This window comes from Leptonychotes weddellii, chromosome 1 (assembly GCF_054177405.1).
Source record: "Leptonychotes weddellii isolate Sample4059 chromosome 1, ASM5417740v2, whole genome shotgun sequence".
NCBI classification, from domain to species: domain Eukaryota; kingdom Metazoa; phylum Chordata; class Mammalia; order Carnivora; family Phocidae; genus Leptonychotes; species Leptonychotes weddellii.
In genome coordinates, this window is record NC_138369.1 from 44,653,702 (window position 1) to 44,679,436 (window position 25,735).

Genomic DNA, 25,735 nt, shown 5'->3' on the forward strand with positions numbered 1-25,735 from the left:
TGCACCCCCAGGATTGCTAAATATACTGCATGCCTGCTTCTTTAATCTGAGGACGGTGATGGGACAAAGCCACATGTCCAGGACCAATCACAGGCTCAAACCAGGCCCTCAAGACATACTTAGTGAATGAACGAATGAGTGAGTGAATAAGTGAACTGCTTTGAGTCTTAGTGTCCTTGCTGGTTAGGTCATCCTACTACAGAAACTCTCCTGTGGGTTAAAGATGAACACGCTATTTTTTTCTTACTTTAAAAGCTAAGTGTTGTACAAGTGTTACTTGTGATTGGAAATTTAGCACTTGCCTTTAAAAAAATCTCAACTCATATCAACTCAGCAAACAGTTCCCAAGGGTCTCTTCCGTGTTCTGTTCTAAGCCACACTCGGGGGCTGCCGAGATGAAGAGACACAGCGGGCTGCAGGAGCTCTGCTTCTGAGAGGGAGGTGTCTTCCCCGTGGACCCCAGGACACATGGTGGATTCCCTAAGGGGCCTCGTGGGGAGTTGAGAGACAAGAGAACACATACTAGCCCCCTGAGGCACTCAGCAGGTTCCAGGGAATTTCTCTGTGTCCCACAACAGACTCGTCTGCTTACAGTCATCTATCACTGTGTGCCTAAACATCGACATGAAGGGCTGGGGCCTGAGATCAGACAGAAATTGTTATGAACATCCATTTTCCCCCAAACAGGACTGAGAGGAGGATTAAATGAGACAAGGCAGGCAGGTGTTCCTGACATGCTGTATCACAAACCACAAAACAGTGAAATCACTACACAACAAACAGCCAGTGTGGACAGGTAAGACCTAAGCCTTGACGATGGTGGATTCTCAGGGTTGGGGTGGGAAATGTGCTGGTGATGACAAATTTGAAAGGAAAATATGTGGTATCCTCAAGGTCAAGGGTATTCAATCAACACTTCACAGCTCTCTTGGGGGTTAAAGCCAATACATCATTGCGAAGGACTTCATGCTGCCTTTGGCTATCTGTGCTGCCATTGGCCAACCTGTAAATGGGTACAATTCACTCTTTCCTTCCACAGATATCTAAATGCTTCCCAAGGCCCAGGTCTGCTCTAGGGTGGGGGGACTGCAAGGAACAAAATAGCCACAATTCCCTGCCCTCATGGGCCTTATGTTCTAGGGAGCTGGGCTGGCTTCAAAGTCAGCAAAGTGTACACCAAAGCTTGGCCCTTTCTTTATTTGACTGTGGTTCTTCATTCTTTTTAAAATAAATGCCCGATTCTGCTTCTTGCTCTTTTTTCCCAGTGATATGCTCTGGGGCTAGAACCATATTAGTACACAGAGACCTGGATCTACCTCATTTGTTTCTGTTCTATGGAATTCCTTGGTGTAGCTGCTCTGTGGTTTATTTAACCATCCCCCTGTTGTGGGACGATCACTAGAACATGAACCTCACATGGGCAAGGACTTGGGAGACTATTTTGTTCATGGTTCTATCCCCAGAGCCTGGCACAGTGCTTGGCACACAGTAGGCACTCAGCGAATGATTATTAGGTGAAAGAATACATTTGGGTTGTTACCAGGTTGTTTCTGATGCTTTGGTATCAAACAGTGTCAGTGACCATCTGCATAAGCCTCCTGGGGCATGAGACCATGTCTTTATGACAGACACTAGCAATAGTGTGCATTTGCTAGGCCAGGGAGTCTGGGTATTTATTTTTAACTTTTTATTTGGAAATGATTATAGATTCACAGGAGGTTGCAAGGAAACGTGCAGGGAAGACCCAGGGTCCCTTCCCCCGCCCTCCCCCAAAGTCAGCATCTTGTATAAATCAAGTACAATATCAAAACCAAGAAATGGGCACTGGTACAATCCACAGAGCTTATTCATATCACACCAGTTACCCAGGCACTTGTGTGGGTGTGCACTTGCACACACGCATGTGTAGCTCTATGCAATTTTATGACATGTACCCCTGTGTAAACACCACCACCACCAAGATACTCAACTGTCCCATCACCACAAGACCCCCTTCTTTCCCTCTTTATGGCTATGTGCCCCTCTCCTCATCCCCAACCCTTGACAACCACTAGCCTGTGCTCCGTCTCTATGTCATTTCACTAATGTTACCCAAATGGACTCATGCACTGTGTATGCTTTGGGGACTATGCCTTTTTTACTCCTTCAGGTTCATCCAGCTGGTTGAGCGTATCAACAGTTCATTCCTTTTGACTGCTAAGTAGTATTCCACAAGCTGGTCATACCACCGTGTATGTAACCCTCACATGCATTTTTAATTCTAACAGATATTGTGGAATCATCCCCTCGATGGGCCAGGGCATGGAAACTCTACTTGGCACTGTCTACGGCACCTATTTTCCCCATGTTCTTGCCAATACTTCAGAACGTCAAACGTTTTCTTGCCAGCCTCATGAGTGAAAATTGACCTCTCCTTGTCTGGGGGGGCATCCATTTTTCTGATTCCACAGATAGGACTCTTGTGGAAAACTCTTTGCACAGCGAGGGAATCTTGGGGGCCAGGAAGACTTTAGGAGAGAGGGTCACTCACTGTGACAGCCCTGGGGGCCAACCCTGGTGCTGATGGTGGTGTAAAGTGAAGGCATTGAGGGCCCCAGTTAAAAGTCTGCCTGGATGAAAAGCCTTTCCAGAGTGTCTTTGCCATCAAGAGGTGCCATCATATTTCCCCACTCATTGAATTTGGGGTGATCTCGTGACTTGCTTTGGCCAACAGAATGTGCTGGAAGTGACACTGTGCCAATCCTGGACTTGGATCTCAAGAGTCCGTGTGTGCTTCTGCTCTCTGACACTGCCATGTGAACGAACCCAGGAGAGCTGCTGGAGGATGAGACATTGCATGGAGGAGGGATGAGCCACCCCTAGGCCAGCCCAGAGTCAGCCGACTGCCACACATGGGAGAGAGCCTGCCAGGATCAACAGAGTCCACAGATGTGGGAGGAAACCCAGCCAGGACCAGAAGAACCATCCAGATGTCCTGCAGACTTTCCAGCAATAGTATGAATTTACTGCTTTAAGGCACCAAGTTTTGGGCCGTTTGTTATGTAGTAACAGCTAACTGATACAGCAGTGCAAGAGAAAAGTTTCCAGCCAGACAAAGCTGCCTGGGCTCTGTGACAACTGCACAAGATGGATTTGAAGGAGTCTCTGGCAAATGAATCTCAGATATCTCTGTTCCAATATACAAAAGTCCCAGACAAGTTCCCCCGCTCAATCCGCGGCCCTCAGCCACCCACTCCGAGTAAGGAACTTTAACAACTTCTGTCAAAGACAGCTCCCATCTTAACATGGCAGTGGGTGAGAAACCCAAAGTGGCGAAGATGCCTCCTCCCCAGCCTCACCCTCGGAGACACGGTGTTTGCAGTTAAAAATACTCTTTCCCCTCCTCTCAAAAATGGAAACTGTCCAGGGTCAGCCTCCCACACACTTCCACTCAATTTCTGACTCTGGTTATAAAACCTTGTGCCTAAAAATAGATTTCAAGGGGATTTCATAGACATGTTCTCAGGCATAATTGCAGTGTTCCTGCAAACTTTGGAGAAATTCAATTTTAGTCTTTGAACACACACTCTTCAAAGCCCGGCCCCCAGGTATTAAGCATCAAGAAGAGCTGTGATTGATTCCTCTCCCTCTGATTCTCCCACAAGGAGGGCAGGTGTCAGGTGCAGCTCTTCTTCCCAATGCACTCCTGCCTCATCTTGTTTTAGCTGTTCACCCATGTCCCCACCTCCAAATTGCCCAGCCCAGGGTTTGCACATCTGCCTAGTCCTTGCTGTCTGCCTGGCCTCTGGCTCCTCCTTGCTCTTCCCTCTATCTTCTGCCCTTCCCTTCCTCTGCTTCTCCAGTACAAAGTCAATCCCGACACCCCCTCACTCCTTTCTGATCCCATTTGTCATCGCAGCCTCCCCTTCCCCTTCACACAAGTGCAGAGTTTAGAACAAGGTAGGATGCTAGAAATCAACTGGCCCAACCTCCTTAGTTTACAGATGAACCCTGGAGAGCCAGGATGATGGGAGCAATGAAGTCAAGATCAAATGTGGAGGAAGTGACCAAGGCAGAACTAGAACCCAGGACCCCTACACCAAGGGAGTCACCTCCAGCTCTGGTTAGTTACCCATCAAGTTCTAAACAACAGCAACAACAATACTGATAATAGCTCCATTTATTAAATTCTTATTATATGCCAGGCACTGGGCACAGATTTAATTATTACCATCATTTTATATATGTACAAACTGAGGTATAGAGAAGTGAGGTGTCCTGCCCAAAGTCATAGCTATTAACTGGCAGATCGAGGGTCTGAAGTCAGGTTTGATGCCAAAGACTGCAGCTCAAGTCTGCCCCGAATCCTGTTATAAACACTTCTTCTACTGGGATGTTCACCCCTGTATTTTCACTGCACCAAGCCTTTTCTAGGCCCTCCTGTCAGTTTCCAGGCTCCCGTTCCCATTCACTCCACTGCCTGCTGGTCCTCAGTGGGCCCTCTTTGGCTGTCATGGCCCCTTTGCAGGAGGGAGCCAGCTTTAAAGAATGGATTTGCTTTCTCAGACAAACTCCACTACTTCCTGGCTCTGTTGAGTTGGGCAAGCAACCTCACCCTCTGAGCCTTAGCTTCCCCACCTACAAAATGGGGAGAGAATGAACCACCTATTAGAGGCACAGGAAAGATAAGACAATATAAATCCAAGTAGGATGACCTGCACACAGTAGGTCTTCAAGAGTGAGTCCCCTTCAGGCCTAGTGGATGCCTTCCCTGCCTCAAATCCATCAGGCTCACATCCACTCTCTGAGTACACAAGTGTTTTTCTCCACTACCCACCTCTGCCTTTCATGGCATCTGGTCCCTAATGGGCCTCATCCTACTTCTCTGGGTACCTATGGAGACATTTACCTCTGTGGCATGTCCAGACTATGCCAGAGTCCAGGCCCTAATTCCACATCTTTTTTGGGTTCAAGTGTCTTCTCCACAACTGCACTACAATATCTTTGAGGGCAAAGCTATTCTCTGAGAAACCAAACCCACCCCCCAAATTGACAGAGCATTGGCATTGCTGGTGCACAGGGAATCCTAAAATCTCAGGGTTTGATGGAGTCTCCAGAAACACCTACTGGTTTCTTTCATTCATTCATTCATTCATTCATTCATTCAATGAATATCTTCCTCAGTATCTACCATGTTCCAAGCCCTGTGTGCTAGCCTGTGAAGGGCACAGGAAGGGATAAACCCCAATCCCCTGTCCTCTCACAGCTTCCAGCCTAGTGGGGGAGCCAGGAGAGTGAGTGCACAGTTGGGCAGACTCTGGGGGCTGCCTCCCCAGGGGCCATTCCTTCCTCCTTCCTGGCTGGCAGAGCCCTGACTATGCCCCGGATTGACAGCTTCAGACCTAAGTCCTGCCCCTTTTAAGCTTTTGGTCCCATTCCCTTGGCTGTGACTGGTTTAGGCATGGCCATGTGACCCAATTCCAGCCAATGAGACACAAGAGGAAGTTGGCTGGGGAATTCTGGGAAAGATTTCCTACCTGATAAAAGAAGCACAGAGAGGCCCTCTTTTATCTCCCAGGTGCTGTGACATCTGCAGGGAATGCTCCTGCCAAGGGAGCTCCTCCTGGCTGATGATGGCAGAGGAGAAAGACAGACCATAGGCTACTGTCGTATGGATGAGCCCTGGAATTACCCACCTGCAGAGCTTTTGATTATGTGAGGTAAGAAAGGGTCTTACTGTTTGCCAGTTGAGTCAGGGTATCCAATTCATTGAAACCAAAAGCCAACTCCCTGGTTCAGCAGTTAATACACAATAGTTAATGCTCTGGGGTGGGGTGGGTGGGGCACCTTGAGGAAAAGTTTCACAAAGAAGTCACATTTGACCAGTCTTCCTTTTCAAGAGTGAGAAATAGTTGGCCAGTCAGACGAGTTGGCATCTGCAAAGTCTGGAAGCATGAGCTAGCCCAGGATGTGGGCAAAGGAAAGGTCTAGAGCCCACATATTATAAATGAAGACAACAGCTCCTTTTGCCACATCCTCTCCAGGCCTCGCTTTGCTTCTCTGTAAAATGGGACAGAGACTTTCCTCACAAGGTGGTGGTGAGGCTTGAATGGGACTGTGCACATGAAAGTGCTTGTAATTGCCTGGCCCTACCTAAATCGTAACTGTCATCTACATTCGGCCTTTGCCTGAGGGATGGCTCATCTAAAGCTGTCCCCTCCCTCCAAATTTCCAGCCTGGCTGCAATCTCCTTTTCATCTCTTCCTTCAACCCTTTGCAGGCTGTCCTTAAGTTAGAAATGATTTCTCTATTTGACCATACCACAGTTCTCTTCTCTTCTTTCATTCTGAACAGTTTCACCTAATTCAGTGACTCCATTCAGGAATTCATCCTCAGGAGATGCCTGGCTGCATGCCCAGGGGTCCACACACCAGAATGTTCACCATAGTGTTGCCTATAATAGCAAAATTCTGGACACAACCTGAGTGCCCATCAGGAAGGGACCCATTAAATAAATTATGATAGAGCCACTTATAAAAGATGAAGGAGAGGTATATTTATTGTTATTTAAGATGTCCATATACTATTATTGAGTGAGAGATAGGTACAAAAAAAAAAAAACCCTACTATTTACTTATCAATCATAGAGAAATGTTTGGAAAGACATTTGGCAAAATATTAGTGGAGATTAATTCTTTTTAATGGAATTTTATTTATGTTCAACTTTCTTTTTTTTAGAGATTTTATTTATTTATTAGACAGAGAGAGAGAGGGAGGGAGCATGCGAACATAAGCAGGAGGAGAGGCAGAGGAAGAGGGAGAAGCAGGCGCCCCGCTAAGTGGGGAGCCCGATGTGGGGCTCAATCCCAGGACCCTGGGATCATGACCTGAGCTGAAAGCAGACACTTAATGGACTGAGCCACCCAGGTGTCCCTATGTTTTACTTTCTTTATGCTTTTCAATATCACTTGCACTTTCTATAATCATTATGTAATAGGTCTATAATCCACGGCTAAAAGCTATTTTTATTTTGAAAGGGAAAAATATAGAGCAAATTGAAGCTAAGATCCACTTCTTTGGGCAATCTCACCTAAAGTCATGTGTGACAGGATTGGAGAGTTTGTGCTGGTTCTGCTAAGCTGGAACCCGCTCCATGGCATCTCTGCTCAGACATTTGCTGGTGTGGTGAGCTCACTATTATGCCAGGCCAAGCTCTAACAACTAGAGAGTTCTCTCACATTGAACAAGAATCTCACTCTTAGTCCTAATGCTGCCTTCTGTGCCTCACAGAATAAGCCTGATGCTTCCCTCTTCCCCGATGCACTTGTCACACTCAACCCCAGTCACTCATCAAGTGACATGATTTCTGGGGGACTGCCCCATTTCTAGGCAGGGCACGAGTAAAGACCTGGAGATGTGCAAGCATCTCTGCAAGCATGCCGCGAACTTGTCCGGAAGAGCATGGGGCACATGTGGGGACAGATAAGGCCAGCGTGAAATTGGAAAGGTCCATATATGCCATGTTAAGGAGATTGGCCATCACCTCATAGGGCATGGTTCTCACTTGTTTTGTATTCATAACACCTTCATACACTAAAAATTTGGCATCACACTTGAAGGAATTAAAGGACTCAAAAATACCTCTAAACAAATAGTGATTATTTCAACTCATTCCCTACTTGTATCAGTCAGGATGGGCCAGGTTATGCTGCAGTAACAAATAAACCCAAAGTGCCAGTGCTAAAAGCATGGTCTCCTCACTGATGCTATATGCACATCATGGGTTGACGTGGGGCTCTATACCATTCTCACTCAGAAATCGGATTAAGGGAGGCTACATCTCCATGCTACTTCAATTGCCAAGGGAGGAAAAGGGGAAAGTGGCCAATAGTGTGCTGGTTATTAGAGATTCTACCCAGAAATGACACATGTCACTTCTCAAAATTCATTGGCCAAAACAAGACACAGAGCTATAACTAATATCAAAACAAGCAAGGAAGTTTATTATGTGCCTAGAGAGTACAGAGCTGGAAATATTTCTTTGTCACTAATGACTAACCAAATTACTACATTAAAAAGAAGAGGGAGCAGAGAAAGAGGGGGAGGATGAAGAGGGCAAGGGAGGGAGGTATTTATGATCCAGGCTCTTTGCTAAACACTCTACAAATCTTAATTCTTAAACCAATCCTATGCACTACTTTTATCTTCTTTCTTTTACTGCTGAGGAAACTGAGGCACAGGGAAGTTAAGCCACTTGCCCAAAGTCACACAGCTGGTAAGAGGTCTGTCCAGAATTGTTCCTAGGCACTCTTAACCATCATTACATTACTGAACAAACAGTCAACTATGAATCAGTGCCAATAAAAACATTCAGTTATTTCAGAATTCAGCCTGTTGCCCTTTGCACGGATTTGCTGAGAACTTTCCAGGCCTCATGTTCTTATCTACTCCTGATGGCAACGTTTGGGAGATTCCATTCAACGTGACATCTCTGTCCAATGCCAGTTTATTGCACACTGTGCCTCTTATATCCCACCTACATGTTGGACCCTCTTTACACCCCAGACCCTCATGACCCACCCAGCACTATGTTATGACTACTGGATGTTCACCTCAACAGCTCATTTCTTCAAACAGCATCAGAAGCATATTTTTCAAGTTGCTCACACTCTGACAGCCCACCTGTGAGTTTTGTTGGACTGTGATCACTGCTTGGCAAGGTGCCCTCATCCCAGGCTTTTGTTGTTGCTGTTGGGGGGTGGTGACTATTTAGATTGTATAAGAAATCCATTCACCCAACACACATTTATTAACCATCTACTATGTGTCCAAAAAGTGTAGCGGCAGTTGGGAAACAGACGCTGGGGTGGAGGCCTTTGGGCACTGCCCCCCTCCCCTTTACACCCTCCCCTACCAGGGCGTAACACATCACTGCTCTCTGACATCCTGGCCCCATGAAACCAGGAAGGATCCATTAGAAACATCTCCATACCAGCAGGCTTCCTGCTACCCAGAGGGCGCCACGCAGTGAGGCCAGCTTGGAACTAGAAACACAGGGGCTGGGTTTGAGATGTGGCTTCATCAATGAGTAACCCCCTTACGGGGAAAGGAAGCTGGTATTTATCAAGCCATATTATAAGTTTGCTGTGAAGATGGAAAGATAGAGAGGTGAAAAATGCTCTATAAATGACAAGCTGATGGTGATGATGGCAATGATCACTGCCATCAAGAAAGTACCTACTGTGTGCCAGGCACTGTTCCAAGAACTTTACTGGTCTTAATTCTTGTCATTCTTCACAAAAGTCCCCATGAGGTAGGTGCTCTTAGTATCCTGTTTTGCACATGAGGAAATAGATGCTGTTGAAGCCACTCACCCAAGATCACACAGATGCGGTTAGAAAGCGATGGCACCAGGACAATAAGCTCAGCAGGCTGGCTCAAATGGTAGATGCTCTAGTGTACACTTGGACTATTTTCTCTCTAAATGTGGACTGCACAGCTGTTGTTTTCTCTTTTTGATTCCTTAGTACTTGTGTGAACTTTGGGGGAAAGTGGGGGCACGTTCTTGCCTGAAATCATAAACGTTCACTCATTCCTTGGTTCATTGTTGTTGTGCATTGAATTGTGTCCTCCCAAGAGACATGTTAGAGTCCTAACCCCAGTACCTGTGAACGAGACCTTATTTAGAAATAGGGTCTTTGCAGATGTAATCAATTTTAGATGAGGTCATACTCAATGAGGATGGGCCCTATTCCAAAATGACTAGTATCCTTATAAGGGGAGAAAGATTTGGAAATAGAGACAGACAGAAGAAAGACAGCTGTGTAAAGAGAGAGGCAGAAATTGGAGTGATGTAGCTACAAGCTAAGGAACAGCAAAGATTGTCTGTTACCATCAGAAGCTAGGAAGAGGTGAGGATGATTCTTCTCTACAAGTTTCAGATGGAGTGTGGCCCTGCTGATACCTTGATTTTAGACTACTAGCCTCCAGACCTGAGAGACTAAATGTCTGCTTGTTTTAAGCATCCTAGTTTGTGGTAATTTGTTTTGGCAATCCTAGGAAACTGATACAATCATGTATTGAACATCTCCTATGTTCCAGACATAGTGGGAATAGGACATTAAAAGAGACAGGAACTCAGACTTTAACACATTCACAGTCTGATGGATCTGGCTTATATAGCATTCTGCTCTAGAGGGAAAAAAAAACAGTACGTAGTGGTTTGAGTAGCAGGAGATATGAATTCTAGGTCTAGTTCAGCAGCCTTAAAATGCTGTGTGACCTTGAAGAAGTCACTTTCCCTCTCTGGACCTATCTTTTCACTTTTTCTATAAAATCAAGGAGTTGGCCCAATTACTTCTCAAGGGGTATCCTAGCTTTAAAGTTCTATGACCTGCTGGGGTGAGGACAAGCAAGAAGGGGCAGGGAAAGCATGGGCTGCCTTCCATACTCCTCCCACCACCCTCTTTATGGAGCTCTGGCACTCCAGGGCACTATTCCTCTGCCCTCATCATTCCAGGGCCAGGTACCAGACAACTAGGGACAGCCTCTATGCCCTAGAGCCAAGCCTAAACCTGTTTACCTTGCCTTGCCTGTTCCTTCCCATGGAAACCACAATAAAGTCTCCTGTCCACCTTTTCTTCCTGCCTCCCTCTGCCTGCTGACCGAACGTGGTGCTTCCCTTGTGGTGTGGTGTGGCCGGCCCCTCCTCTTGGGAACTGTAACAAGCTGTCTCTTCAATGGCCGTCGCTTCCGATCTATTGGCCTCACCATACCTACATCATAATAAACCTGTATTTAAAAATAAGGACAATATCATCTACCTCACAGGAGTGTCATGAAGTTTAAAGATTAAATATGGGAAAACGGTCTCTCTCACACAGCATCAGGCATATGGCAGGGGCTTTCACAATGTTACTCTCTTTTCTCTCTCCCCATCCATATTTTTCCCCTATGCCTTCCTTCTCCCATCTCTCTCTCACTCCATGGATTGGCTACATAATTTGTGGGACTCAGTGCAAAATAAAAATGTGGGGTCCCCTGTTCAAAAAGTATTAAGAATTTCAATATGGTGACCACAGAACATTAAATCAAGTACAGAGGCCCTTCTCAACACGGGACTCTGTGTGACTGCATAGGTCATGCACCCATGAAGCTGGCCCTGGGCCCTCCTCCTTTCCGACCTTCCATCAGGTTCTCTTCTGCTTCTCAAATCTCACTAGCCTGATTTTCCAATCTCCCAAAGCCCCAATATTGAGCCCCTTTTTTTGTTCTCTACTAATGGATTCAAATTTTTAGATACCTTAAAGATTTAATAATTCCACTTCATTGTGAGGGGAGGAAAGGAGGCCAGTATAAATTAACGAAAGTCTGAGAAATAAGACATTACTAAAGGAATACTGTTTTATTACCCTCTGTTTTATATGGTGACAGAGGTGACATGGAGAGGAAGAGTGGAGGAAGTTGAAGCTTTTTGGATTTGATTTGACAAACAGAAAAGATTTCACTTATAACTTGTGATAAGCATATTCCTTTTTTGCAAGTGATGCTACTAAAAACCATCTTTTAAGTAGGTTAATATTTCTCTTGTTGACAATCACTTCACTTGCAGAAACTTTTTAATGCTACAGAAGCTGGTAAATTTCTTCTGCAGTGATTCTATATAACAAAATGATTTCATTGACCTTGCTGGCAATCTATAGTATAGATCGGGTTATAGACAATTCTTGTCAAAGGGAAATCCAGTCCAGCAAATTCTCTCTGCTCCCCAACTCTAGGATAGTCACATCTTCAGAGCATCATCTTCGAAGATGCAGAGTTCATCACGCACCACAGTACAACACTCCTCAACTTAATCTTCACTGGCTGCCGCCACGTTTCAAACCTAACTATTGTCCTGTCATAATTGGATCTAGACCTATTTGTGCAGCCTCCCCTGCACAACTAAAACCTGTGGTTGGGGTCATGCAGTTTGGGGTGAATTGAGGTATGGAGCATGTCCAGGTCCCAAACAGTACACACCCCCCATCTCCAAGCATTAGCAATCTGGACCTGGACTGCCCTCCCCCAAACCTGCGCAGTCTGCCAAAATCCTAACTCATGTTTCAAGGTCCAGCTCAAAGGTCCTCTCCTCTGGGAAGCTGCCTCTGACATTTCCAGGCAGAATCCGTGCCTCCTTCTGCCCCCACAGCACGTCTATTAGAGCATTTGTGCTCCTGCCTAACAGTCATCTGTACACCTCTTTCCAAGAGAGAGTGTGTCCTTGGGCCCTGCGTCTCACCCATCTCTGAGGAGGCAGGGCAGCCCAGCAGCTAAGTAGCAGAGGAGGTCCCAGCTCCAACGCTAACCAGCTGCATGAAGATGGTAACACCAGCTTCACAGCATTGTGAGGCTTCAATCAGATAACCCAAAAGTGCTTATTAGCACAGAGCCTGGGAAAAAGCAAGCTCAAAAAATATTAACAGCTCTCCCTGAACACTGGTATATAAACATGGGGTCACAGAATGGCCACACATCCCAGTTTGGCTGGACAGTCCTGATTTATGCCTGTGGTCCTGGAGTTATTATTAATAATACCCTCTCCCCTTCTCAAAAGTGCTTCAGTTTGGATGACAATTTATATGGCCACCTTTGGCAGTTAGGACCAGGTCTATTTTATTTACCAGTGTGCCCCTGCCACATAAGCAGTGCTTAGTACACGTTAAATACTTAATAAAAATGTATCAAATGAATGTGTCTCCCATGCCTAGCAAGTGCCTGGCACCTGGTAGGAGCTTCATAACTGCAAAATATGGCTGATTTCTCTGCATTTCCAAGCACCTCTTGACCCAGAGAAGGCATGAATCAAGGCTCAGTGAGTGAGTGAGTGAATGAATGAACACACTCCCTCCCTTCTCCTGTATTGCCAGTACTACATCTATCTGCAAGAAGGAATGACATCTCCCAGAGGTAGGGGGAAGATTGGGTCAGATGGAGGAGGTGAGGATGATGGTCTTCCCGTGAGACTGTGGCGAGGGGGTGTCTCTTCCTGGGGCTGCAGCAAGTCCCTGTTTCCATTTCCCAGCTAGAAACTAGGGATTGATTTGCCCCATGCAAGCATCAGGAAACCACAACCAGTGGGTCCAGTGGGCTCTTGAGGGTGCCGAGACACTTGCCTCCACTAAACATTGCATATAAAGTACAGGTGCTCAGGGTTCCAGCAGGTGCTGCCTACCAGCAGCTGACAATAGCCACAGGGGAGAAGTCACCTAAATCTAGGTGCCAGAAGCAGAAGGAAGAGAATAGGAATTACTTCTGCCCTTCTAGGCTCAGAAAGGAAATTTTACATGTTGGTAGCCAAAAATATTTGGATGCAGACCATGCACCAGACATGATAAGAACTTCAAGAACATTAACTCAATCATCAGAACAGCCCTATGAAGTAGCTACTCCCATTTTACACATGGGAAGTGAGTCAGAGTGGGGAAATGACTTGCCAGAGGTCACACAGCCAGTAAGACAGTGTCCCAGAGCTCAAATCGCCTGGAGGGCAGGGGTAGAAACCAAATAGGAGTCCTCTCCATCCCTCCCCAACCCAATATAAGAAAGCCCAGTTCTTGCTCCTCCTGGTCTGGCTGTGTGACCTTGGGTCTGGCTCAACCTCTCTGAGTCTCACTTCCCTTTTTCAAGGCTAACGTTCTAGGAGGCTAGGATATTCTCCATTTCCAGGACATCTCCTCCTCCTGAGACCACAGGCTTCAGGGTGACCAGAGCCTGGGTGAGTCCAGGCGTCCAAGAACATACTGATCCACCATGGGGGCCGGGGTTGGGAGGTACCTTCTCCACCCATTTTCTGAAGGAGCCCCTGCAGCTGGGCTGAAAAATCAAGCTGCGGATCTAACAGCCCAACTGAGTGTGGGGCTTAGGAGCTCTTGTGTCACCAGGTGGGGTACTGTAGGCATCTGCTTGGAGAAGGGCTGTGGGAAGGGTGAGGGAAGCCAGAAAAATGCGAGAGCTGCAGAGAGTACCTGGTGGAGGGTCCTCCAGCACTTTGGCTCTTAGAAGCTAGGACAGAAACCGCCTTTGGGGAGGGTAGACGCCCCCAGCCCAGGGTCAATGTCCATTGCGCTCGTCATTTCCCCAGCCTGCAGGAATCTGGGCCTGGAGAAAGGGGGCCCCCTATACTGTGGGGGGGGACGCCAGGCGGAGAAGTCAGAGCCAGCTGAGCAGGAGGAAATGCGGGGGGCGGCTCTAACGCTCTGGACGCCCCCAGCTTCGGGGCTGTTCTAAGCCCGGAAAGTTTGCGCGCGGCAGGCGCGCGGTGCGCCCCCTCCCAGCGCCCGCAGGCGCCGGGTCCGCAGGCGCCCACCCCGGCCCGCCCCGCCCGCCGCTCGGTGCCCGCTCAAGGTCACTGCTGACAAGGCGCCTGCCTCCGCGAAGCGAGGGGACCCAGGACGCGCTCCGGCTTAAGCTCGGACTCTGGCCCGCCGGGGCTTCCTGGGGTCGAGCGCGTTTGGAAAGGAAGCCGGCGGGGAGGGAGATAGAGACCGAAGGAGAGGGGAGGAGGCCCAGAGCCTCGGGCCCGGCCGCCCCTGCCTCACCTGCGCCGGCTCCGCGAGCGAGATGCTGCCGCTGCCGCCGCCGCTGCCGCCGCCACTGGTGCGCGCCCGGCCCGGCCCGGCCCCGCTGCGGCTGCGGCTCCTCTGCCGCGGCTGCCCCGCGCTCGCCTCGCCCCGCGGCCCCGCCGCCGCCCGCCTGCCTCCCTCCCTCCGCCGCCGCCTCTGCCACCGCTGCACTGCGCTCTGCCCGCCTCCCTCCCTCCCCTCCCCGCTCCCTCCTCCCCCGCGCGCTCCCCCTCGGCCCTCCCCAAACTCCGCTCGGAAAGCGCCCCGCGGGACCCGGAGTGCGCCGTCCCGCCCGCGCCCCCCTGCACGCGCACGTGCGGGTCGGCCTCGGCCGCGGGAGGGGTCTGCAGCCTATCCCACCGGTGCGGTCTCCAGGTACTTCTAATGGCAGCCGCCCCTTACTGCGCCCCATCCCCACCGTTAGCTTGACCCCTGGAGGGAAGCCGCCCTCTCACCCTTCCCCCTGGGTCAGGATGTCCCAAGCCTCCCCTACACAACTGAAACCTGTGGTTGGGGTCACGCAGTTTGTAGTGAATTGAGGTATGGAGCGGGCCTTTGGGGAGACCTAGCTTTGGGGGAGGGGGCTGGCTGGACCAATCCTAGGGAGTTTAGCTGGAGGGCACTCAGACCCTGAGAAAGGACTCCGGTAGGGCAAGGGCACCTGCTGGGCCCAAGCCTCCAGCCTCTCAGGCCTAAGGCCTGGAGGAGACCAGGAAGAGGCCCTGCCTGAGGAGAAAGGCGAAAACCCCAGGCACACACTGAAAGCACCTCCTCAAAGCAGGCTTCCCCTCCTTGGCTCAGGCCCCAGGTCGCTGAAAAGCCTAGCTCCTCCAGGAAGCTTGGCCACCTGACTCCAGCGCCTTGGTCTGCTCCATGCCATCAATTAATCATGCCCGCTTGCTTATTTATTTATTGGCTTTATAAGAAGCCAAATGCACTGCTCACAGGAAGAGAGAAGATGGGCTCCCATGGGGGTGGGGGGCAGGGAGGGCCTGACCAGGAGGACTCCCCCTCCCCAGGCCTCTGCTTGGTGAACGAGGAGCTAGGGCTGGTGAGACCCTGAGCTCTGAGTGTCTACAGCACCTGCTTTCAGGGAATGGCTGGGATGTTGCCACCATTCGTGGAGCCAAAATTCACCATGGGCTGTGCTCTGCAACCCTAGGATGGGGCAAACGATATTCAGTCTTGGGGGCTTAGGCACAGAAGAAAGAGAGGGGGCCTCGGAGGCCAGTGACCAGGAAGAAATCTGACAGGTGTGAGAGGAGGTATCCCCAGGCTCTTGGCTCAGAGCACTCCATTCTCACTGCTCTCACTTGGCTTGGCAGGCAGCATCTGTATCTCCTGCCACAGCCCTGTCCTGTCTCTAGAGTGCCTAGAGGGCATCTCCCCATGGATGCCCCCCCACCCAACCATATCTCCTCCCACCTTCCCAGTCCCCATTAGTGACACTGCCATGCCTCCACATGGTCAGCTCCACACGTCCCCATCACCAAAACCTCACTGATGGGGCCTCTGCAGTCTCCCTGGAATCTGCTCGCTGACCTCTGTTGAAGGGCCCTCCTTCAAGCCCCCAGCACCTCTCTTCTGGATTCTCACAGCTGGCATCCTATCTCCATCCTGCTGTCGCACTAGCCTTCATGGAACCAGATGTGGATCATGTCTATTCCTGCTCTAAAACCTTTCATAGCTCCCCAGTGCCCTTAGAAGTCCTATAACCTCAGGCTGCCATTTAAGGCCTTTCATGCCCTGTCCCCAAATGCCCTTTCCACTACTTTCCCACCTTAGTTCACAGTGTCCCTCCTTGACACTTAACACTATACCATGTCTATGTCTCTCTTCTGTTCCTTCCATGAAAATGCCTTTTGTCTCTCTCAGTCAGTCTCTGCCCAGTCATGGTGTCAAAGAGTGGCATTAGTTACAATCTCTTTTATAACCTTCAGAAACCAGCAGGCAAGCTGAAAAGTCAAAAGGAAAGGGTGTGAGAAGTCACAAAACGTGAGGCAACTCAGTGAAAAAGTGAGTGACACCACAAAAGTCCTAGTGACAAAACTCACCAGCTGTGTGACCTCGGGCATGCCCTCAACCTCTCTGAGCCCGTTGGTTCATCTGCTAAAAGAGTGATGAATTCCACAGCCTCCTCCAGTATAAGCACTCAACAAATGGTAGCTACAGTTATTCTTGAGCACCTATTGTATACTAAGCCTCTGGAATTTACAAGGATGATTTGGTAGGGATTGGAAGGACAGCAAGGACTATATAAACTCAAATGCCTATAAGGGCCAGGCAATATTGAGTGAGGTTCTGACAATAGGGTTCTCTCTCCTGGAATTTACCAATAAGAAAAAGCAACAATGTACGTGAAGTGGCAAAGAGCTAACAATGGCTCTGTTTGGGGAGGCAATAAGGAGTGGTGGGGACTGTGGCATCTGCCTCTGTACATGGGATGGTCACTACTCAGCTCCATTTGACTCTGGCCAAGCAGGGATATGAGCTCCGACTGCCAGTTTTCTATTTTTTCAAGAGAAGCTGGACATGATATTTATGTGAAAACTCTTGATCTTTAAATGTCAGCAACTAATTTAAAAAAATTTAAAACTCTGAGAGGACTGAATATGATATAGTTGTGATAGGTTTTTGGCCAGAAGGCTGGCAGTTTATGACCTCTGGGTTAACAGGAAGTAGATCAATGTTATCTACTTACACAAAGACACACACTCCCCGCTCTCCTCTCTCTGGCAACATGTGGTCATGTCCACCTCAGAGGTACAAAGGGTCATAGGAATGGAGTGGAGGGAGCACCTCACTGCAGTGGACATGATGGGAGGGATCAAGTGAGGCCCCCTGGATTAGAACCAGAAGGGAGGGCCTGATTCTGCCCCTACAGCACAGGGGGAACTCTGACAGACTATCTGTCCTCCCTGAGCCTCAGTCTCCTCAGGCGGGGAGAGGGTGGGGAATTACTCAGATGTGGTAAAGGTTGTGTGAGGTGATGAGCATGTGAGAAGCGAGGACACGGGAGGTTCCACTGACAACACAGAGGAGCATCTGTTAGTGAGAGAGTTTCAACAATCTGGACACCCAGGAGAAGTCCCACTCCACTAAAAATAGGGCCCTGACAGACTCTTAAAACTTGAAGACTTCTTGAGAGATGAAACTGGCAGCAAATAAAGAGAGAAAAAATGGCTGCTTCCCTCTGCCGGACGAGTAAGAAGAGCTGGGGAGGTGACTGGCACCTGGCAAGCCAGTGAGCATGTCATCACTGAGTTCCGAATAAGAACAGAAAGAAGCACTGGGCCTCTTTGGTCTGTTAGGGAGACAGGGACCAGAAATGGCCAAGAGCAAAGCTGGGAATGGCCGTGTGATCCCAGGGCCTGGTGAAAGTCCCTCAAAAGGGTTTGATGGGATGGGATTAAAGCTGACTTTATTTTCCAATTCCCCACAGGGACCATGTCTTACTATTTTAGTCACAAAGTTATTAAATGCATAACGATAATCCTACTAAGCAAAAAGGAGACGTCTAAGTAAATCAACGAGGAAGACGTTCAGCAGATGGAAGCCACCTTAAAACAACATTCTCAGAGCTAGATTTTTACCTCACGTTCCTGGAGAACCTGTTATCGGAATCTGTAAAGAGATTCCCAGGGCTGACTCAGGTCTACAGGGTCAGAATCTCCAAGAGGAGGAGGCTGGAAATACGTATGTGACATCCCACCCCATCCTATGATCTAGAAATTTGGGCTGATACTGAACTAAGCAAACATTTATTGAGTGGAAGATAGAAAGAACTCACAGCAGGTCCCTCCCATTAAAGGACTCTAAATGTAGCCAGGAAAACCCAACTCCTTAAATACAACGTAGGATGACACCCTTGAGGCACAAAGTGACCCCAAAGGAAGATCTAACAGGGATTTCCTCTGGGGGACGTGGGGCAGAGAGGAGGACATTCTCCCCTATATATTTCAGGCTCTGTGAGAATCTTTTACAATAGCAATACTCCCATGTCTTACTTGTGCTGTTTTAAAACTTAAATAAAAATGAAAAACCACCAAGTGCCAAGGCAGCCTGGGGGAGGGACAATGAATTCTCCAGGAAGCAAGTGAGCAAGACTTCAGAGGTGGGATTTGAGCTGGGGGCTGAAGCCAAGAGTAAAAAATGGCAGAAACAATAGCCAAACTCTATTAAGTATTGGTTACTATTCTTAGCATTTTGGGTACACTGATTTCACATTCCCAACAGTTCTATAGGGCTGGTGTTAGCAGACGCTACTGAAGCGCCACCCTGCCCTAACCCTGGGGGGTACAGCCCCCCCCCAGCTCTGTGGGTATTGGCTTCCCAGGCCTGCACCCTTCTATGGAGGACATCATCCTTGGCTGATGGGAACCACCGGGTGGCAACAACCTGTATGGTGCAATTCATCCTTCAGGGCTCCCCCTGGGATCAGACTGAGGGTGGACTTCTCCCGAGCTCCTTCACCTCCTTCTCTTGCCTCCCTCCTTCCCCTACAGGTTTCCCCTGAGAGTACTCCCTTAATAAATTCCATGTGCAAGAATGCCCATCTCAGACTCTGCTTCTGAGCAGACCCCAGATCATTTTCTGATCCTCATTTTGCAGTAGAAGAGGGGAAGGCATAGATCAGCTAAGACACTGACCCGGAGAGAGGAAGAGCCAGGCAGTCTGACTCTTCTCCATGTCCGGAAGAATTTTCTCTAAGAGGATGAGGGAGCAGGAGCAAGGAGCACAGAGGCAGGAAGGAAGATGACCATACAGCCCTAAAAAGCCTTGGGTCCCATGCTGAGGAGTCATCGTTTCAAGAATTTGCTATGTGTGCACCTACATGAGCCAGGCTCTTGCATGGTCTGCAGGATTCAAAGATGAATATGTACAAATCCTTTTCCTCAAGAGGGGCTGGTGGGATGGGAAGGGGGTAAGGAAAGGGGACAGGCCCATACAAGCTCAGGTTTGCACCAAACCCAAATGCTCTGGAAAGCAAAACTGGGCTATTTTAGCTAGATTCTGTAGTAAGAGAAGGTAGGCACAGAGCCCCTCTTTGAGACAGAGGGAGGAGTGACAGAAATAAGGGAAATGTGTTGAACACCACTTCTCTATGAAAGCGAATGACCCTTGAGCTGAACATTAGACCAGCTTGGCAAGGAGGGATAAGATGGATTTCTCCATGGGACTGTGTTTATTAAGATGAAATTGAACACAGATCAGGAGGCTTGTCTGATACTGTGCATCTGAAGATGTGACCCTTCAAGTTCAGATGGGGGATCTCTGTCTGACTTGGCAGTCATGGATTTGAAGGGGAACTCTGGGGGGTTAAACGTGACTATGGGTTTAACATATGCCAGAAGAGGCTGCCGGGAAAGCTAATGCAGTTGGAGGCCGGAAGCCCTGTTTCCCCCAAAACTGCAGAGAATGCTAGGAGGAGAGGAGAGTTTTCAGGCTCAAGTATGGGCTGTGATAAAGCAGAGGGAGTTCTGTGGGAGTTGGAAGGGTAGAATAGGGCCACCCAGACTGCAGCCCCTAAGCGGACGAACTTCCCCATAGAGTTGTGCTGAGCCCCTTTGCAGGGTGGGAAAGTGCACCGAGTATTCCTTAGGGCCTCCTCAAGCCTGGATGAAGGACAGGATCTAAACTAGAGCTCAAAGGGTGTTAGGCCCACAAGAAGTGAGAAGAAGAGCATGGGGGGGAGGAGAGCTGCTGAGCCTGGGGGAGGGAGGAGGCAAGGCTTTTCTCCCAGAAATATGTGGTCTTTAAATGTCATTTTGGAGAAAATACAGCAACCTTTTGATGGTGAGACTCTGAATGGCATCCACAAGAGGTGCTGCTAGCGCCCTGCTATATTCCCTTAGCAACCACGTGCAACTCTGTGTCTGAGAACTTCTGTCTGACATGGGGAGCTTCAGCCCACATGGGCGGCGAGCCAGGCCCACCGGACACTAATACCCCCTGGGAGCAGCCCTCCACAAGTAATTGGTGGGGGTGGGAGTTCGCCAGCCACCTCACCGCTCAGGCAGGATAACTTGGAGCCTGCGAGTCTACACCAGCTCCCAGATGACCCAGTGCAAATCAGCTCCAGTTGCCACAATGATAAGCTGTTTGATGATGCACCTTTGTTGGCCTCCTTCCCTTCCCTTCTCTGCTTCACTCCCTTCTCTCCTACTGTCCTTTCCTGGAATCACACGAACTACTTGGGCTTGAATCCTGGTCTCAGGGTCTGTTTTGGGGGAACCCAAACCTGGAGAGTTTCACAGTTAAACTTATGGGCTGTGTAGTCAGAGGGCTCAGGTTCAAGGCCTGGCTGTGTGGCCTTTGTCTGGACGAGGTACTTAATTTCTTCAAGCCTCCATCTCCTCATGTTTAAAATGAGGTGGGGGTAATAACACTACCTACCCCATACATTTCTTGTGATCATTCAGTCATTCCACATTCATTGGGTACCTACTATGTACCAGGCACTGAACTAGGCTCTATGGACACAGAAGTGGATAAGCCTAAATTTCTGAGCTAGTGAAGTTTACATTAATGAGGAACTAGGGTACTAAATAAACATATAATATCAGGCAGTGATTAAAAAGCCAAGGGAAAAAAGCTGGATAGATGACAATTGAGATTATTTTAAATGTTAGTGAATTAAACGAGACAATTCACACAAGTGTTGAGCATATTGTGTGACACACAATAAACGTTTACTAATAAAATCTTCACCATCATGCTCATCATCATCTCTCCCTACCCACCCCTGCTGTTTGCTCACTGATTCTCTTGAGAAATATTTATTGGTCCCTTCTCAATGCCAGACCCTCTACTGGGTTATGGGGATGTTTTGATGGGCAAAACAAACATTATCTTGACTTTCATAGTAGTAGAGGAGAATAATAATCAGTAAAACACAAATTGTTGTATATTTGCATCCTGAAATAAGTACTCATAAGGGAAAATCAAACATACACAGCACTATGAGAGAAGGTCTGTGTGGTCACAAAGACTTCTTTGATGAAGGAATGCTTAGGGACTAAAGTAGAGTTAACAATATGTAGGGGTGAGAAATACTCAGGAAAGTAGGAAAAGCATGTGCAAAGGTCCTGGGGTGAGGAAGGAGGACAAAAAGGAGAATCAGAAAGAAGGAAAGTATAGCTGGAGCAGAGGGAACAAGGGGGATTGTGGACAGGAAGAGGTAGGCAGAGGCCAGAACATTCCATGCTATTCTACCATTTATTACGTGCCAACCAATGTAGTCTCTGTTTTAAACACTTTATAAGTTTTATCTCATTAAGCCCCAAACAACTCTTTGAAGTGAGTGCCTTTATTATAAATTTTACACCCAAAAAACCTGAGGCTCAGAGAGGCAAAATAGCTTGCCAAAGTTACTCAGTCAGTGGTTGATATTTGAACCCAGATCTCTCTGACTCCAGGGCCAACCTAGAATAACAATCTCTATCTTTATCTTAAAAGCAACAGGGAACAATAATTCAAAATGTTGCCAGCTGGGGAAACCGGGTTTCAAAAGGTACACCGGACTTCTCTGCTATTTCTTGCAATCACATGCAAATCTGTTATTTCAAAATAAAAAGTTTAAGTAATTAGAAAAGCAACAGATAGATTTAAAGAGTTATTTCGTACACTTACGGAGTTATTAGACAAAATGCCTGATGAGAATGGCATTTTGATAAGATCCCACTGGCTTCCCTGTGTCCTAGAGGGGGACACGGTGGGGAGGCACTGCAGTAATCCGGGGGACAGAGGATGCTGGCTGGGGTCCCACCTGCAGCAGTGGAGGCAGTGGGAAAGATAGGGAATTAAGAGATGTCTGGGAGGTTTATTGTGACTGGTCGTGGAGCTATTTGGGTTGGGAGTGAGGTAGAGAGCGAGGACAGTGAGGTTGGTGGAAGGCCAGAGAACCTGGCTCCAGTTCCCAATTCTTAGCCCTGAGTCTGGCGTCCCTGGGACCTATGGTGTTGTCACTTCCCTTGTCACAGGAACAATGGGGAGATGAGGGAGTCCAGACAGGTTCAAAGTCCAACCCAGGTTTGAGAAAATGCCACACGATGTTGAGCTCTGCAGCAGAAGAGAGACCTGGGGGCCAGAAAGACCACCCAGTGCACACCCTACTGCATTAAATGCCATGCTAGTGTTTTTCCCTCTGTCCGTCCAGGTGCCCTCATGGAAATGCAGTTCTCTAAGGACAGATGGAAGCCATCTCGGTGCCCCCTGGTACCTGGCACAGGATCTGGTATCAAGGATTGGTTCCAGAAATACTTGCCAAGTGCTGGGCAGCCCTTAAAGTGGCCTGATATTTAAAAAGACCTGATGGCCATGGACTGGCCCAGACTTGCAAAAATATCACCAGGGTCAGCAGAAAAGGCTTTTTTCCAGTGCAGAGTGGACACCAAGCGCAGGGCAAAGTGCCCTTCTTGTCGTGTTGACAGAAGAAATAATAACGGGACTCCAATTCCACTTTCTCTCCACAAAGAGAGGGAACCTCCCACTGGACACGGAGGAGCTGGGTCAACGGGGCTTCCAGACCAAAAGAGGAGAGGAGAAGCCAGTCTCTGGGGCCTCTTGAGTATCCAGGGTCCGAAGAGGAGCATCCAGTCCTGAAAAGACACCCAAGTTCACTGCAGAGCCGCCAGCCCAGGTCCTGAGACATCTGGGAAGACTCTCAGAGAAATGCCAGAAGGCTCAAGGCAGGGAAGTTGTGTCTTGATTTTCAAATAAGGCAAAATGTGATGTGTGAGAAACCACAGTCCCAGGTACTTGAAGGAGGGATGAGTGTGGGTGTTGGTGGCTTACCCCTTACCAGGCCCCTTGCCAGGCCCCAACCCAGTCATAGAGGGTGAAGCTCTGTTCTTAAGGAGCTTGCAGTCTTCTGGAGGTCAGAGGCATAAGGTGCATTAAGAGCAGAGGGGAAGGGAGGCCCTATTTGTTTAAGGATATCTTGGAAAGCATCACAGAGCAGATGGATTTAAATTGGATTTACACCATAAAACTTCAATTGTTTTTTTTTTTATTAAAGATTTTATTTATTTATTTGAGACAGAGAGAATGAGATAGAGAGAGCAAATGAGAGGAGGGAGGGTCAGAGGGAGAAGCAGACTCCCCGCTGAGCAGGGAGCCCGATGCGGGACTCGATCCAGGGACTCCAGGATCATGACCTGAGCCGAAGGCAGTCGCTTAACCAACTGAGCCACCCAGGCACCCTAAAACTTCAATTGTTAAACCAGTGTGGTACTGGCACATAAAGAGATGGGCATACCAATGGAACAGAGTACAAAGTCCAGAAATGGGCTCAAATGCATTCAGGAAGTTGGTATATGATAAAGACAACATCTCAAATCATTGGGGGTATAAATGAATTTATTACTAAATGGTGTAAAGATAAATGGGTAGTCATTTGGAAAAGGATGTGGCTGAATCCATATACCACACCACACACCAAATGGATCAAGTGGATCAAAATGATAATTTAATTGCAAAAACACAAACCCATAAAGTATCAAAATAAAGCTTGGGCAAATTCCTTTAAAATCTTGGAGTACGTAAGTTCTTTCTATCACTCAAAATCCAAAAGCCAGGAAAGATAAGATTGGCGAACTTAATAAAATAAAAAATCTTTTAAATTTCTTTTTTTTTTCTATGTGAGGGAAAAAAAACAAGCAAAGTTACAAGAGGCAAATGACAAATTAGGAGAAAAGAATATCTTACATCACAGGCAAGGGGTAATTTTTGCAATGTATTAAGAGTTTCTGTAAATTAAGAGGGAAAAGGCCAGGAACATAATAAAAAATGGCGTGAACAGGCAGTTTCCCCCAAAATAAACTCCAAAAGCTTTTAAATATATGAAAAGCTGCTCAATCTCACTCATTCGAGAAACGTAATTTAAAACTGCACTGACAAACCATTCAAAATCTGTTGGTGAAGGCTGGGGAAACAGGTACTCTCAGACATTGCTAGTGGGAGTTGTAAATCAATACAGCTCTATGGAGAGAGATTTGCAATATCTGTCAAAATTACAAATGCAGCCATTCTCTGACCCAGCAATACCATTTGTAGAAGTCTGTTTCTACAGATACACCAGCCCACACATGGAACATGTTATTCCTCTAGCACTATCCAGAACAGCAAAGGGCTGGAGTGACCCCAAGTGTCTATTAGCTGGGAGCCATGGTAAATAATGATGGAAATTTACGCAACAGATTATTCTGCAGTTGTCTAGAGAATGAAGCCCTATGTATTGTGATTGAGAAAGAACTCCCAAGCTATATTGTAAAATGAAAAAAAAAAACCAAGATGCAAAACATTCCATCTGTGTATTTTTTAAAAAATGGATATATCTCTAAATTTTTTCTAAGAAATGGACTTATTGAGATATAATTTACCTACTGGTAATGTTCATCTGTTCAAAGTGACAGTTCAATAGCTTTTAGTATATTTACAGAGTTGTGCAACCAGCACCATCACCTAGACTTTGTAACATTTTCATCATCCCCCCAAAAAACCTTAGTACTCTACCTTTTGTACAAGAAAGAAGAAACAAGAAAAGAGACACACCCCCATGTATACACATATCTACTCGCACACACCACACACACACATAGTTGCATGTGTTTGCATAAACCCTAGAAGGGCACACAAGACACTAACACAGCAGTTTGGGAATTGGCTGGAGGTAAGTGTGCATGGGAAGAGCTGATGGGAAATGAACTGGGACAGGCCAGTGGGGGCCAGACTGTTTGAGCCCTCAAATACCAGGCTAATGAGCTTGAATTTTATGAAGTCCAGCGCTGTCCGACGGAACTTTCAGTGGTGAGGGAAATATTCTCTACCTGTGTTGTCCAATATAGTAGGTACATGTGGCTACTGAACACTTGAGGTGTGGCTCACGCAACTGAGGAAGTCCACTTTAAGTTTTATTTAACTTTAATTAACTTACATCTAAATAGCCACCTGTGGTGAGTGGCTACCATATTGGACAGCACAGCATAGGTCATGGGGAGCCATGGAAGGTTTTGTAGGTGGGGAGGGACACTGCCTGATTTGAGTTTGAGGGAGTCTGTGAAGGATGGATTCCAAGGGAGCAATGGAGATTGGAGACATTGGAGGGACATGGCTACATGTCACACAGAGGCGTCATATAGACAGGGGACCCT

General features: G+C 47.8%; 1 long non-coding RNA gene across 1 annotated transcript in view; it reads right to left on the bottom strand.

Annotated features, from left to right (window-relative positions):
- LOC145721888 (uncharacterized) overlaps positions 1-14,635 on the bottom strand; it is a 243,903-nt gene extending 229,268 nt beyond the window's left edge. The window contains exon 1 of the long non-coding RNA XR_014145885.1: positions 14,559-14,635. This is a non-coding gene — a long non-coding RNA (uncharacterized LOC145721888). The remainder of the gene's footprint in view (positions 1-14,558) is intronic.
- Between the last annotated feature and the right edge of the window lie 11,100 nt (positions 14,636-25,735).